This window comes from Ischnura elegans, chromosome X (genome assembly GCF_921293095.1).
Source record: "Ischnura elegans chromosome X, ioIscEleg1.1, whole genome shotgun sequence".
Classification (NCBI taxonomy): Eukaryota; Metazoa; Arthropoda; class Insecta; order Odonata; family Coenagrionidae; genus Ischnura; species Ischnura elegans.
In genome coordinates, this window is record NC_060259.1 from 28,644,285 (window position 1) to 28,660,062 (window position 15,778).

General features: G+C 38.4%; 1 protein-coding gene across 1 annotated transcript in view; it reads left to right on the plus strand.

Moving 5' to 3' along the window:
• Positions 1–15,778, plus strand: part of LOC124170978 (1-phosphatidylinositol 4,5-bisphosphate phosphodiesterase delta-4-like) — a 61,159-nt gene that overhangs the window by 16,285 nt on the left and 29,096 nt on the right. The gene's annotated exons all lie outside the window — the stretch shown is intronic.

Consider the following 15,778-nt stretch of genomic DNA (forward strand, 5'->3'; position numbering starts at 1 on the left):
TTTATTTTATTTTTAACCTCCGATCGCTCGGTAATATCGCCATACAATCGGCAGGCGGGTAGCGTGCGCAGTAGTATACTGCGTGTTGTCCTTATTACACGCTATGCCATTTGAGAACGTAATTTGTCTGTTTAAGGAGAATAGTAGTCTCATTAACAAGATAAACTCAATTGATTCTCGCGCCAAGAGCGACCTACACAACGGCAACTAAAAATTCGCCCTATGGCTTCAGCATTGACTTATCTTGACCATTATGGCGATAAAAGAGAGGACTTTTTTAAAAATCAACTATGGCTAGAGATGAGACTGATTCAATATGACAAAAATGAAAAAAATCAGCAATCATAACTATGGATGCACCAAAAATCACCAGGCAAACCAAGAAAATTCAGGCGATCCTTGAGAATCCAAAGTAGTGATGGGTCGATCATGAACGATTCGATCAAAAAGATTGAATCACTAGGTGAATCAAATGACTCATGATTCATTTCGTTAAACAAGTCGATCATCAATCATCAATCACTCCGACTTCCGGTTTCATATCAATCATCTCGGTTTCCGGTTTGATTCAAAATTTGGAACGACCGATGCTTAATCTCTTTTCGTCAGGGCAGAAATAGTTGTGATAAAATTAAATACTATGTTATGAAGAACTGAATACTTGTGTAATCTTTTTCTTAAATGTTTTCCAGTAGTTATCAGTATTAACCCATTAATGCCCAGACGTATCTTTAGATACGTCACACTTTAAAAATTCCTAAATACTCTGTGGTTTGTTGTTAATGCGATTTCTTTACGTAATATGGCAGAATAAAGTCTTCAAATGGTATACAAGTGATTTAGATTATTTAAGCCAATATTTGCGATTGTAATGCTTACTTACACATGGCTGGTCATGAACTACTCAGAAATCGCTACGCTATGGTCATTTGAAAATTAAATTTTCACATAAACCATTGAGTTATCTGAATCCAGTTTTTACCGGTTTTATTTTAAATGTATAAGGAATATTATCTTTTTAAAGACATTCATTTTTCTTTCAAGCTCATTACAAAACTAATCAGTAAAGTTTTGACGTATCTAAAGATACGTCTGGGCACTTGTGGCACTAAAAATTCAAGTTTTGACTTATGGGTATGTTTCATTCTATTTATTGATTAGATGTATAAGTAATAATTTTATAAACCTAATTATGTGATAGATCGAAGACAGTTTTATATTCCTACCATTTCATGCAGTATAATATTGAACAATTAGGTAAATACAGCAAAACAGGAATTTTCTCAGAATTGCTGTGCATCCTTATTTGAATTGTGATAAAGTACCTTCATTGGAAGCAGAAAATGAGTCAGTATTGGATTTCCGGAAATGCAAATACTCGCAATATCAAGTTGCCTATCCTGGCACAATAGCGGATACAGAAAAGAATTCAAGGGGGGCACAAAAGATATCTTGAGCTATTCTTACTTGTATCGTATATATACAAGGCTATGCCATCATATGATATGAAAGAGTTACAATTGTAGTTCTGCCCTGTTTGGCAATGCGGGCGGCCACGTAAGAGGGGGGCGCGCTCCCCCTTCGCCCCCATATCTATCTGCCACTGTCATGGCATTACTTGTATTCTATATCGCCGATGGTGGAATGGATTGATTACTTTGTTTCTGGTTCAACTTTCCCCTGGCAATAATATCCAATTTGCAAGCCGGAAATCAGTGTAGGAAATAATCAACTTTGGTGAATATTGATAAAGAAACTTTGTACTACACTCCATCACCATAAACTCTGTACTTTGTATTCATATTCGAGTCTCCGAAAGATATACCTGACATAAGGAGTAATCTGCGCTTTAAAGACTTTTCAACCGTCTCTTCTGTAAATACTTTTTTGTTACTTTTGTTGCACACCCCTTGCTACATAAGTCAAGAAAACAGCATAGGGACTCCCATTTACCGCTGAGAAGGGAAGACGTACCTTAGCGATGGAGCAGAGGTGAAACAAATCTGAAATAGCTCTAACATCAGCGCTGCCAGCAGAAAAAATTGAAGACAAATTTTATGAACAATTGTTAAAAATGTTAGTACATTCTTCGTACGTACAAATCGAAGTGATTTATGAAGTGTTTGGAATATTGCTTCTCTCAGGTCACCGTCTACTTAGTTGATGGCTTTATCGGAGGTCATCTCCAGACTGCACCATTGAAATACTTTCTCAGTCAATGCGAAGGAACAGGTTTGAAGAAATGTTAAGGTTTCTGCATCTGGAAGATAACTATTATAATGGGAAGAATGATGGCAAGGATAGGCTATATAAAGTTCAACCTTAGTTTGAGGTTTTGAACTAGACTTTCAAAATTATAAGCGCTGAAGAATACTGTTTGATGGATGAATCAATCAACCTCTACTACGGTAGATATGGCTGCAAGCAATGTATTAGAGCGAAACGAGTAAGATTATGGTTAAAATTATGGTGTATTTTCGAATCAAGTCAACCATTATCATGCTGTAGCCAACCTTCAGAGAACAGATCTTGGTCAAGGAGATGTACTTTTAGGACTAGTGGATGAGTGAAAATTACCACCAGGTACAAACATATTTGCTGACAACTTATTCATATCAGAATTCATTACTATTAGCATACATAAAAAAATGAAAACTCCTGTGTTATTCTGTTTCCGAAATGCCAGTGGTGATCGCGGACTACAATTCTTACATGGGTGGACATGTGTGATCAATTCCTGGCAAATTACCGGACAACAATCAGGAATAAAAATGGTGGTTCAAATATTTCAGATGAGACTTGGATGTATCAGTTGTACAGGGATGGTTACGGTATAAAAAACTCGGATACAGTATCACGCTGCTGTAAAATTTCAAAATGCAAATTTAAAGTGTTCACGTTATAATACTATAATAATACTCAAATTTATATTATTTGATGCATAATAATTCAAATTCAAGTATTAAAAACTACTGATGAAGGAATGGGTAATGAATTATATAGCAAAAACGTGCATAAACACAATTAAATGATAATGTGCATTTTTGACCCCCTAAGTGCCCAGATGTATCTTAAGATACGTGTAGGATTAAGTACTATGCAAATGTTAGAGATTTTTTAAAATATTTTTTCCCGCATCAGGTATGATGCCTAATCATGATTTAAGCAAAAAAAGTAAAATTTTTAGAAAAAAATCTTCTGGGCATTAATGGGTTAATAACACCAATACACGTAAAAGGAAAATATTAAGATGACTCCTGTTGGAGAACGTTAAGAAGTAGAAGTTAAAGCTGGTTATATTTTATTGTGCCGTTCATAAAATTATCCTGCAGATCAGATTCATGCATAGTGTGTGGTGTATTTTGTGTTATATTTTGATCAACTATAGTTAGAAATTATTTCATTAGTGTTAAGAAACTGTGGCAGTTTCGCCTTCCCAAATATTTTCATGACACTGCTTCCTTCATTTTTGCAATCTAATTTACTCATCTAGGAATTCACAATTAAAATAGTATATGAAATGATAATATGGATAGCAATCAGCGTTACCAATGCTCTTCGCAGATGAGGCAGTATTTATTCGATTATTCAAAGTGATTTATTACATCCATTGATTGAGTCTTTTCGATCTTGATTCCTTTTGAGTCTTTTCGATCATGATTCCTTTTGAGTCTTTTCGACTCCTTTGAGTCTTTTCGATCATATAGTAATTGAATCTTGATTTGAGTCTTTTCGATCATAGTGATTAAATCTTGATTTGAGTCTTTTCGATCATAGTGATTGAATCAATTGATTGAATCACTTATGTGCCTCGAGTCAAAATGATTGAATCACTAAAATGATCGACTTTGCCCATCACTAATCCAAAGGCTATGCTAACGTGTTTTGGAATCGGAAATGTGTGTTGCTTATGCAGTCGGGGGTAACGATAAATGCAGATGCAGACCGCTCAAATTTTGCTAGTTGAAATGTTTCAACGGGGTCTCATTTAGTCAAAACCAACTATTAATTCCCAATTTTTCTCTCAAAATCTTTACTAGAACGCGTTGATGGATAAAATTGAAGTTTTTTCTCACATTTTCAGTAGGATTATTTTGAAAGTAAATAATGATTTTGTGGAGCAGGATATAAAGGATAATTTTATCAATTGCATACATGTGTTAGGTAACCCTCTTATTCCATGAAAATATAGAACAACTATCTGCCGAGAGCTGCCGGTGTTGTTTTTATGCACTAAAAATAAATGACATAAAATTTAAATTGCATACATTTTTATCAAAAGTATTATCAGAAAAATTTGATCTCGGTATTGTTGGCGCTTCTAAAAATAGATGCTTCAATTTACTGTCAATACTCGATTCTGTAAAAAATTGCATTATAACTATTTTATGGCTCAATCCCTAACCTAGCGCTAAGGTAGCTTTATAAAGAAATAATATATTTACGAAAGCTTTTATTTTGCCTCAGATTAATTCCCTCTAATTGGCCCGACATATTGATTCCATTGTTTTATTTGAGCTTAGTTTCATATTCACCATCATCAAAAATCTATATTCTTTAATTTTAACAGTGATTAACTAATTATGACTGCCATTTCATGCACCGTCTTGATTTTGTTCGGCGGTGGCGTGGGGGAGCAAAATAAACTGGTTGTGGCTGCACGAACACTTGAAGAGCATTTTTATTGGGGTTTATTAAATTTACTCGTACGCACCAGTGAAAATTACTAAATTTATTATATCCGAATATATTTTGGTTATGAAATGTCACATATTTACACTGTTCCCTCTGGGAATAAGTTGTATTGTATATGGCTCTATAAGGAAATACAGTACCTCTCTACATCGTAATTCAAGTGCGATATTGGTTATATAGGCGAGTATTAAGGCTGACAAAATCAGGAAGCCTTTGATGGCCTTCAATAGTGTTTTTTAACTTTATTTAGATTCTTGTTAAAAACAAATTTTTGTTGCATCAGCATAAGCTAAATTACAGTCAAAGTTCACACATTAGGTCGAAATGTTCAGAAATATCGAAGAATCCTTGTTTTATAATTTCATAAATGTAGCAAATTTAAATGATGAATGGGCATCACCATCGTCGAAAATATGTTATTAACAAGATAAATATTTAGGCATTTCATTTCAATCAGAATATATCATGCTAAAGCTCGTAATCTATTTTTAATCCTGGTTAACATAGAAGCAAACAGCCAATCTTATCCGCTTTACGTCATGCTTAGTCCCCCGAGTAGCATACCTGCATTTGTTTGTGTATTTAGCTCGAATTATCTCCCTTTGCTACTAATCCCCATTTCATTCCTTGCCCATTTCCCTTAATCTAGTATTCTCCCACTTATATTTTCAACATTCCCTCGCCGCTTATTACCTATCAGTAAATGGTCCGACCACACCTTCTAACTCCTACTTATCTTTTCCAGCAGTTCCCACTCCTCACCACCTCGTTCAGACCTTTTTCTCTCATTTTTTGTTTGAGGAGTTAAATCAGGCTGACTTATGGCCCTATTCCCGCTCCTTGTCGAAGATATCCTTCAGGGTCAAATAAGTAGAACACAAAAGATATAAAATTCCGAAAGTATAAGTATATTGAGTGTACCACAATATTTCCTAAAATTTTTGTGTGGCAGACGGGAACTTGAATGAGAGGATAAAGTTGTAACAGTGCCAAATTATTTAGTCTATCCTTATGAAAAGCATTATATATGTCATTAATTCGAAGTTCTTAATAGAATCCAGCGTAACACTTCTTTCAACAAAATGTAAACGCTCACTATAAAATCAGACACATTATTATTAAAGTATTGTCCCGGTTAATGTAGGTTGATATGAAGAATTTTGCCAGTTATCCCGGCCTATCTACCCTCACCGCTTGGAGATATGATATGGTATTTGGGAGGCGACTTACAGCTGAGGTCATTTGCGCCATGATGGAAGGAATGGAAGGTAGGGTGGAGAGAAACCCGGCGTCGGCATTAGCCTGCTCTTAGCGAAAGACGCCGAGAGGACCACGGCTTAACGTCCGGTCCGACGGACGGAGTGCTTCGCTTTAAATGTCCTCCACACAAAAGTTAAGCAGGGATCGGGCAGTCTCTGAAAATTGTCTGCCACCGCCGGGATTTGAACCCGAGCCCACGGAGTAGGAAGTCAACACTCCAGCCACCACACCAATCTGATTCCCGTTCAGCTTGGATTTCCCTCTTTAACTTACATCTATCCCCTTTCATTCAAACTATGAATTCTATTATCTTCCTTCCCCTTCCTCGCTTACCTAACACTCTTCGCTCTCAGTTTTTAATATCCCCTCCCCAATCGCTCAATCCAAACTTATTGTCTCGTCCGTATCTCTTCGAAAAGCTTCCTCTCCCCGCCCACCACGCCCAGGACTTCGTTGTTGGAACGCATTATTTAAAGTGGACAAAGACTCTCTCTTAATATCCAAATCTTCGTTCATTTCCTCAATACCTAACGTCCCTTTGTAATCTCCCCCCTCTTTAATTAGTTGTGAGAATCGTATTGTTGAGGTGACTAGAGTACTGACTTACTACTCGGTGGGCCTGGGTTCAAATCCCGGTCGTGGCAGAGTATTCATAGATTATCCGATCTCTGATTGAGTGCTATGTGGAGGTAAAAAATACCGAAAAGATAGATATATTGACTGTGCCACTAAACTTTAAGCCTCTCACCGGTTAAGAAGACCCGTTGCGAGTGCGATTTTCAAGCCAGCAGTCGTAAATATGAAGATCTCTCTAAATAATTATTTTGCAACAGACACTTCAACTTATCATAGTACGTCCATCTGATTGTACGTTAATCCGTGGTCCTCTTGGCGCCTTTCGTTTAGGGTACACTAATGCTGACGTCGGGTTTCTGTACGTTCTTCCATCCCTACCATTCCCATTCCCAATGGCGTGTATGATCTCAGCTGTCTTCGTCCTACTGCTATACCCTCCCTTTGTCAGATGCGAATATATCGCCATCAGTATGAAGTTTATCGATGGCTAAGTTCTAACAAAACGTATCTCAAAAATAGCAACTTTTCAGAAAAGCAAAAATACGATTTATTTTGTAAAATGTATATAATTTTAATTGAGATTAAAAACCAAAAATACATAAAACTAAAAATGAAGCATAATTTTGCAAACAAAGAGTTGTTTTTTGCTTGAATTTTATTTTTTATTAACAGTTTTAGCAGTATTAACTTAGACCTGCCAAATTTTCGTGTTGTTAGAACGTATAGCCATCGATATTTTCCTTGAAAATGACCCGAGAGTATTAAAAACAATCGGGGCGTACCAGTACAAAAGGTGTGGAACTTCTTAAGATAATTATATTTATTGAATCATGAACTCAAGATTTCACAGAGTTATTTCGTGTACCGTTGAAGGTACAGGGGGAAATCATCTTTCCATAAGCCTATTTCTGCATAGGCGTGTTGTTCAATTGGAAACCTAATCGATTCACAGCAGCAAACATGATTCAATGAAGAATTATGGATTATCTCAACACAAAAGCGATCTTTTTCTGTGCTTAGATTCTACAGCATACCAAATCATTGCATCTTTCACTTGTTGGTATAATTTCTGTGATATTTGACGGTATATCGGGGTTGTGTATAATTTATCAGTCAACAATAAGGTTTATAATGAGGAAAGAGACCTTAAAACTTATGATGGTAACGAAGGAATAAAAGGCATGCCTCTATTAATTTGTGACCGTTTACGTTAATTGTGGAAGTAACGAAGTGACTTTCATTGCATTTACGTTCGTTTGCTCGTCTCATCACGGCGTCAATTTTAGTAAGTTTTTAGTAAGTCAATTTAGTAAGCGCAAAAAAGAGCTGACGGGAAAATTTACACACTCATCCCGCCTTTAGCTCGATTTAACTGAACAGTTTAATTTGAAATATCGCATATAAGTAGGTAAATTGATTGTACAACTACAGCTCCTAATTTTTAACCCCCTCACCGGTTAATGCCGTTGCGAAAACTCTTATCAAGCCAGCTGTTATAAATATGAAGCTCTATCTAAGTAATTATTCAACAGAAAAGATCACGTACATCTACTTAATAGACTCCATCAACAGCCTTAAGAAAAGCATCACAAGTTATGATAGAATTATTTCTTAAACATTACGTCTTCTTTCTACTGACACTGATGAATTCACTAGTTTAGATGATATTTTATGTGAAATGAGATTCACTTAGATGAGATGCAAGCACGCTGAAACCTTCCCAAACGATCACCTCTATTCAGCGGCCTCCTCTATAAGTGTCCACTTTTTCTGCGGAACTGAATGTATATCCCATATTAGTCCAAGCAACCAGGACTAAAAAAGTGTCTATCTCTGAAATTGCTATGGAGAGATGATTTTTGTACGTATGAGTATTGAATATACTTCTGAACACAAATCCGAGGTTTCCCGAAAAAAATCCTCACTTTGAAACTACGTTTTTCACGAAAATATCGAAAAATACCAATGCGTTCTCAGTTTGTAAAAAAACAACCCTTTCTGGAGAAAGTAACGGAAACAGTTAATGCAAATTTAACGCCAAGCTATAATTTCCTACGAAATAGGTTCCATTAACTTTTTGTAGGAGGAACGGAAGGCAAACTTAATGACGCTTGAAAATCAGTCTCAAAACTACTTCTCCTACTTGCCACCCGTCATTACCCTACTGCCAGCGAGGCATAGTTTTCGATATTTTCATTAAAAATACAGTTTTCCAGGTAGAATTTTCTTGGAAAACCTCGGATTGGTATTCAGCAGCTTTGAAACTACGTACAAAAATAAATGTGTCCCAAAAATTATCTATCCATCATATTTTCACACCTGAAACTCCTAAATTCCCGGGCTTTGTAAGCAATACTAATTTCACATCTTTCCATAGACTACCTTTTTCGACGGCTAGCGCCCACTTTTTCAGGCCAATCTTTATGTGGCCAACCTCCGACATGCACTTCAAAAAAATACTATGGAATATGGTTCTTCTATTGTAACATTTTTACGGGTTAAAGAGCGTCGATGGAGGCGTACATCCTTAACTTCTGACCTTTCGTTTCCTTAGGAGCTCGAATGAAAAGACAGTCAGCCCTCCGGGGGCTGCAACTAGCATTTAGTTTCCTGGCACTTAAATTTATGCATAAAATTAAAATTTTGAAACTCTAGGAAGACAATCATGCCAGTTTTAGGTAGTACCTTCATTTTTAACTCATTTTTTACTGTTCCTCTCTGGAAGCCATATTGCCTAATCTCCATTCAGCGGGCACCTTCTTAAGCGTCCAATTTTCATTTACCTGTTCGTTGGCCACTTAGGATAAGTTTTACTGCATTTAAAACACTTATTGTGAACTCTGTCAGTAAATCCCACTTCAGCTGTCGTAAATCAGCTTTCTAAAAAGCTTCATAATTAATGTGAGAACCTATCCAGCATTGCTTCTCGAAGCTATTTTATATTATTCTGAAACCTAAGTCTCACGATTATGTCGATTAGATGGCTCCCTGTATCTCTGGTTCTTCCGTGAAAACCTGCGTACATTTTGGTACTTCCAGTGGCGGCTGGTGGATATATATCCAGGGTGTGCATTACAGAAGATGTAGGATGATGAAAAAGGGCATGAAGTTTAAATGAATGCTGCTAAATGGCACTGAATGCATTGACGGACTAGGAACCTGAGCGCAGGTAGCGTAGGTGGCAGCTACACCACTACACTACCTGCGAGTTTACTCACCACACATGCGCGTGCGTACTCGCGTCGTTTTGAGTCTGCTCCAAGCACATACTTGAACATGGCATGCTCCCCGCTTACCTCGTCCCGCCCGAGTACCCACAAGCGATCACATAGACCGAAAATGCGCCCGGTGCGATGTCACGGGATCGCACGTGTGTAGAGCGGTGAATTCGCAAAGGAGGTAGCCGTAGCATTTGGAGCTTCATATTTCATCCATATGTAGACAAGAGTTTTATCTATCTCGTGGTAAAGGAATACTTTTCTTTTATAATTCATTAATGTTTGGGTGTGCACTTGCTCACATGCGTATACGTACGCGCCGCCATTGGGTACTTTTACTCTATAGGTATATTAAGAGGTTTAAGTAATTGCGCCGGCAATAATTTCCCATATTTCCTGAGACATAGAGCAATTTTATGTTCTAAGGAAACCACCTCGTCTCGATTACGCTATTTTTACCCACGCACGTACACCATTCACATTTTCCTCCACCCCTCCTCGACGATATCTATGCCCGAGATAGGAAATGATCAAGAGCGGACTCGTGTTGCGAAAATCCACTCCAAACCAGGGATAATATGCTGTAATTTTTTTTCAACCGTGGGACATGATTTCGATATCCACGTCGACACTAAAATTACCGGCGATGCACAGTGGATTGAAATCGAGAAAAGATGGGGAAAGGTCAAAAATATCAAATATATTTCGTGACAGGAAGCCGAAATTTTGCAGAAACATTTTTAATGGAACATTCAATACGTACTATGACGGACATAATTTAAATAAGTGCTGTGAATGATATAAGAGAGTTTAATTTGCCTTCTAAGGTGTTCATTTTGTAATGAATACTCTATAGTTTAACATTTTTATTAGTTCTCACTCATTAATTATATATTGTTATTGTTAAACGGGGTCAAAGTTGTACTCAGAATTATCCCCAAATTCAACTTCCTCACGAATATTCAAAGTCATGCCTAAGAGTAATCTCAATTGATAAATAAATGGAATTTAAAGTTCCGTTACTTCATAAGAGCGTTTTTTATTTCTTATTTTTTTTACAGCAAACTAGCTTTATGGCAGTTTTTTACCAAAGATATTAATAAAATATTAAATAACTTTTGGTCACGTTTTGTATATGCGTAAAGAAAAAGTTATTTGCATAGCCGAGCGTCACGAGCTTATGTCGGAATAGTGTCAAAGCTTCCCGTGTTCTTATCCCATGCGTAGTCGAGCAAGCATTAGCGACGCCGAGTTTAAGATCAGTTTTTTGATCGCGCGGTGTTTTTTGGTCCAAGGCATAGCAGCCGCATCTTTATCTTAACATTTTTATCTGTTAATTCAATCAAAAATTTTCCTGTCGCGATTTTATTATAGTTATTGCTTGAGTTATTATTGTACCTGTAATTGTATTATTTTACATCAAAGTTAGTACTTTATATGCAACTTAAGTTATCCGCTTTTATTTATCACTTTCCCAAACACTGGAAACAGAATTTTAAACTTTCACCTCGGGATTTTTGTCTTCTCACTGGAAGCATAATTTTAACCATTATTGTGAATTATATCAGAGAAAGTTTATTTACCTTCAAAGGTGTTTGATTACGTAATATATACTTGGAACACGGGGGCTTTAATGCATCTCAAATGGCTCTTAAACTATTAACTCTCTTCTCAGGATATCCACACTTCAGATCACTGTCATTATTATTCATGGCCAAAAGATTATTTATATTCGTACCAATTTATTTACCTTTCTTCATGTTCACAAAATATGCTTTGCTATTGCCCGAAAGAGTTTTCGCTGCGGTCTTTTCTAGGGTTAGCAGCCGTGTTAATGGGCACATAATTCCCAACGTTTCGGTTTAGGATCACTTAGCAGTGTCGTCGTGCATAATTTTAGGCAAGGGCCGTAACATTGGAAAACATTCACCCATTGACCTGCCTCGAAATCCTTACGAATCATACACCAGGAAAGCAAAAACCTGTGCTTCATCGTAAGTACGTCAATACCTAACAATTTCTCGGTAATACCGGGAAGATGGATTAAAGTTTTGTATAATTTTTATCCATCTTAGAAACGAGAAGATAAGGTTTCAAAAAAATTACACCGAAATTGAGCGAGACGCCTCCAGGTAGGAAGATAACATCGAGTGGACGAGCCACAGATGAAGCCATTTGCGCTAAATGGAAGGGTAGGGTAGGAGGGTGGAGAGAAACCCGGTGTCGGAATTAGTCTACACTTAGCATAAGGTGTCAAGGGGTTTACATCCCATCCGACGGACGGAATGCTGTACTTGAAAATACCCTCCACATAACACTCATGCAGGGATCGGATTAGGTACCTCTGAAATGTGTTCACTACAACGTAAGCCCGGGTCCACAGGGTGGGAAGCAAGTACTTGAACCACTCATGGGTGGAGTTTTAGGGGACCACGAGGAGCCTGCCCCCCCCCCCCCTCCGCCCGCCCCCAACTTAAATGGTAATTTGTCCGAAAAAAGTACAAAACCTGTGCACTCAATAATTATGAAAATAAAAATCAAAATTTTAAATAAATTTTAGTCCTAAAATGTTTAGTACTAAAATTCTACTTTCGGAGGCTAATTTCAACAAATTTTCCAGGAACACTTAGGGGCTATAGAACACCGTTTCACTGGGGCAGGCGCGCAGCTAGGAATTAAGGCTGGGGGGGTTTAGGTGCAACTAATACCTGGGTGTGTGGGAGTGTGGAATACCCACCCGGATAAGCGGTAGGTGCGAGATTAATAAATTGCGGAATTTTAAGATAAATGGTTCAAAATGGTGAGTTTTACGGCTTTCTGAGGGATATTTTATTAAACCTTACACTATTCTATTAGTAATATCAATACAATTTAAAATTTTCTCTGAGCTCGGGAGGGGTTTTATCCCCCAAAACCCCCCTCGCTGCGCCACTGCACTGGGGACTCCCCTAAAACCCTTGAAGAATTGCTGGCCCCCCAACATAAAACTCTAAACTTCGCCAATGTAACCACCACATAAACCCAATCCCAAACGCCATCGAAATTATTAAAAAGGCAACAACTCCTCGGAGTGCCGTGCTCTGCTTACGGCATCATTGCTGTGCGAGTGTAACTGTCAATCCTCGCTACGAAGCAGTTTTTCTTGTTTGGTATTTGGCGGAGGCGACCGACAGCTAAGGTTATTTGCGCCATGAGGGAAGGGTATGGAAAGAAGGGTGGAGAGAAACCCGGCGTCGGCATGAGCCTGCTATTAACGAAAGGCGCCAAGGGGACCACGGCTTAACGTCCCATCCGACGGACGGAGTGTTGCGCTTGAAATCTCCTCCACACAACATTTAAGCAGAGATCAGGCAGTCTGAAAATTCTCTGCACCGACGGGATTTCAACCCAAGCCCGCCGGGTGGGAAACTAACATTCTAGCCACCACACCAACCTGATCCCCCGCAGTTTTTCTTACTGGTCGTATTAGACAGTGGTGTCATGGTGCCGAAACGAGCCGGAACTCCGTTCCGGCGCTGGTTAACAAAAGACATGACAGTCAAACAACAGTTTTATCAATTTTGTTGATTCAAATTTTATAATATATACATTCGTAACCAAAACAAAAAATTTATTAGGAAAATTTAAATAATGACTTGTATTTAAAAAAAACACACACACAGTAATATTTCACTTCTAAAGAAAGTTAAGGCGCTGCTTATTTTGCCATGACGTCACTCGTAGTAGATCGAATTGGGAGTAATCTTACATTTTCAAAGACGCTGCGATAATATTTAATCGCTGCTAAGAGAGAGCGAGTTTCTCTCCATGCCTTCTTATTTGCTCTCACCGATGTCTCAATAGACGTGAACGAACGCGCTGCCGGTCGCCTCCTCCTGTAATTACCTACCTACGCTATTTTCCCTTCAAACTGCTCCGAAAAGAGTTAATTTAAAACAAATTTATGGCTAAACGGTATAATGTATCCCGTAAATTTTCCTGTTATCATCGAAGAATCCTATCCAGGGGCGGATCCAGGATTTTTTTCTGGGAGGGGCACAAGCAAGGCCGTATCCAGGATTTTGTTCTGGGTGGGGCACAAGGATACCTCGCAATACAAAACGAATGCAATGATAATGGGACCGTATTAAAAATCTTGCATATTTTTGAGGGTCTGGGGGGGGCACGTGCCCCGTGCCCCCCCCCTGGATCCGCCTATGATCCTATCCGTGATATTATATCGAAGCAACGAAAAGCTTTGAAGTAAGTTTATATTTTGAATGTTGCGTTTTTGAATGATGGCGCATCACTGCTTCTCGACGGTCTTCTTTCTTGACCAATTACCTCTTTTTAGTGCACGCTATCTTCCCGAAAATGTCAGACTACTCAGAGTAACCCTTGTCAGTATTTGCCTGTATCTGAAATATATAAAGGTATTTTCTCATTGGTAAAATTTTGACGTTTTAGATACAGGTTAATATTCGCGAGGGTTTTTCTCACTACACTGTAAAAATTTGAAGATAATAGCGTAATTTACAATACGTGAAAAAAAGACAAAAGACAATCTGGAGCGATAGGTCTTGTTAAGAGGACGCACTATTCTCTATTGAACATTATTTTTTCGTGCCGTATTTTTCGTTTTAAACTGAAGCTATCGCATGAAAATTTTCAGAGTAGACTTATGATAGCATTTGCCAGTATCTAAAAAATGCATCACTATAATCTCATATTTAAAATGCAATAAGGGATATGTTCATGCTTGAGATAAAGGAAAATCTAGGCTCTAGTGAGCTATGTAGGGGCTGAAAACCCCCCGAGATGTGTTTTAGATACAGTTCTCAGCGGATCCCCTCCAACTGAACCCCCCGTAATATTCCCCATCTCCAGGTGAACCCCAGTAGTGGGCAGGCGCCCCACCGTAATTTCTGGAAGAATTGGGAAGATGGTATTATTTTAAGGTGGCAGTCCAACTTTTTATTTCACCGGATTAGCAAAAAATGTTGAAAAAAGAATGGATGAGTATCTGAAAGCCGCTTGTCTACTCTTATCAGACCTCAGACGCATTAATTTTGCAGGGTATTGCATACTCCAAGCGCAAAAGTATGGAATGCACAAACAAATATTGAACTCCCCCAAAACAACAATGTTAATCCGCTCCTGTTAGATTGCCACACTACCAACTGTGGCAATATTTTGTGGAGCTGTGCGACAGGTAACATAATGTAGAATTTGAGTTTTTCCTGGCGTACTTCTAGTCTGAAGGAATAGTGCCCGGTGGAAACCCAAGAATTATTCCTTCGATTCTAACCCTGAAGACGATGGCAGACTCGGCACCCGAAATTTTTAGACGAATTACCCAAAACCGCACCCGTTATGAGACCCGGGAATTATTTCATCAGAGGTAACATAATATCATGATATTAGCTGTCACAAAAGTCAAGGTAAACCCCAAGTGATACACCACCCACCAGTGGCGCAGCGAGGGGGGGTTTTGGGGGTTAAAACCTCCCCAGAGCTCAGAGAAATTTTGAAGTTTAATCCATTTTACTTAATTGGATTGATATTACTGATGGAATAGTGTAAGGATTAATGAAATATCCCTCAAAAATCCGTAAAACTCACCATTTTGAACCGTTTATCTTAAAATTCCGCAATTTATTAATATCGCACCTATCGCTTATCCTGTTGGGTATTCCACACCCCCCACACACCCCGGTATTAGTTGCACCTAAACCCCCCCAGCCTTAATTCCTAGCTTCGCCCCTGCCACCCACTATGCCTACATATCCTGGTTACGGCCATGAGGAAAATGATTATAAGGCCTCATGAACAGGCCCTAACATTTTTCAGATACGTTTTTTTTTTCAGATAAGTTTTGAACAAGTGATACGCCACGAAAAGGACGAGATACGATCGGTCGATCAAGAGCGATATGTCCCCTTAATCCGTGACTGAAGATGTGCATTCGTGGGCGGTAGATATTTGGACGCAGGTATGAAATTAGCCACGTGCACACGTGCCTCAGCCGTGTTCCGTGAATTAAGGTCGGT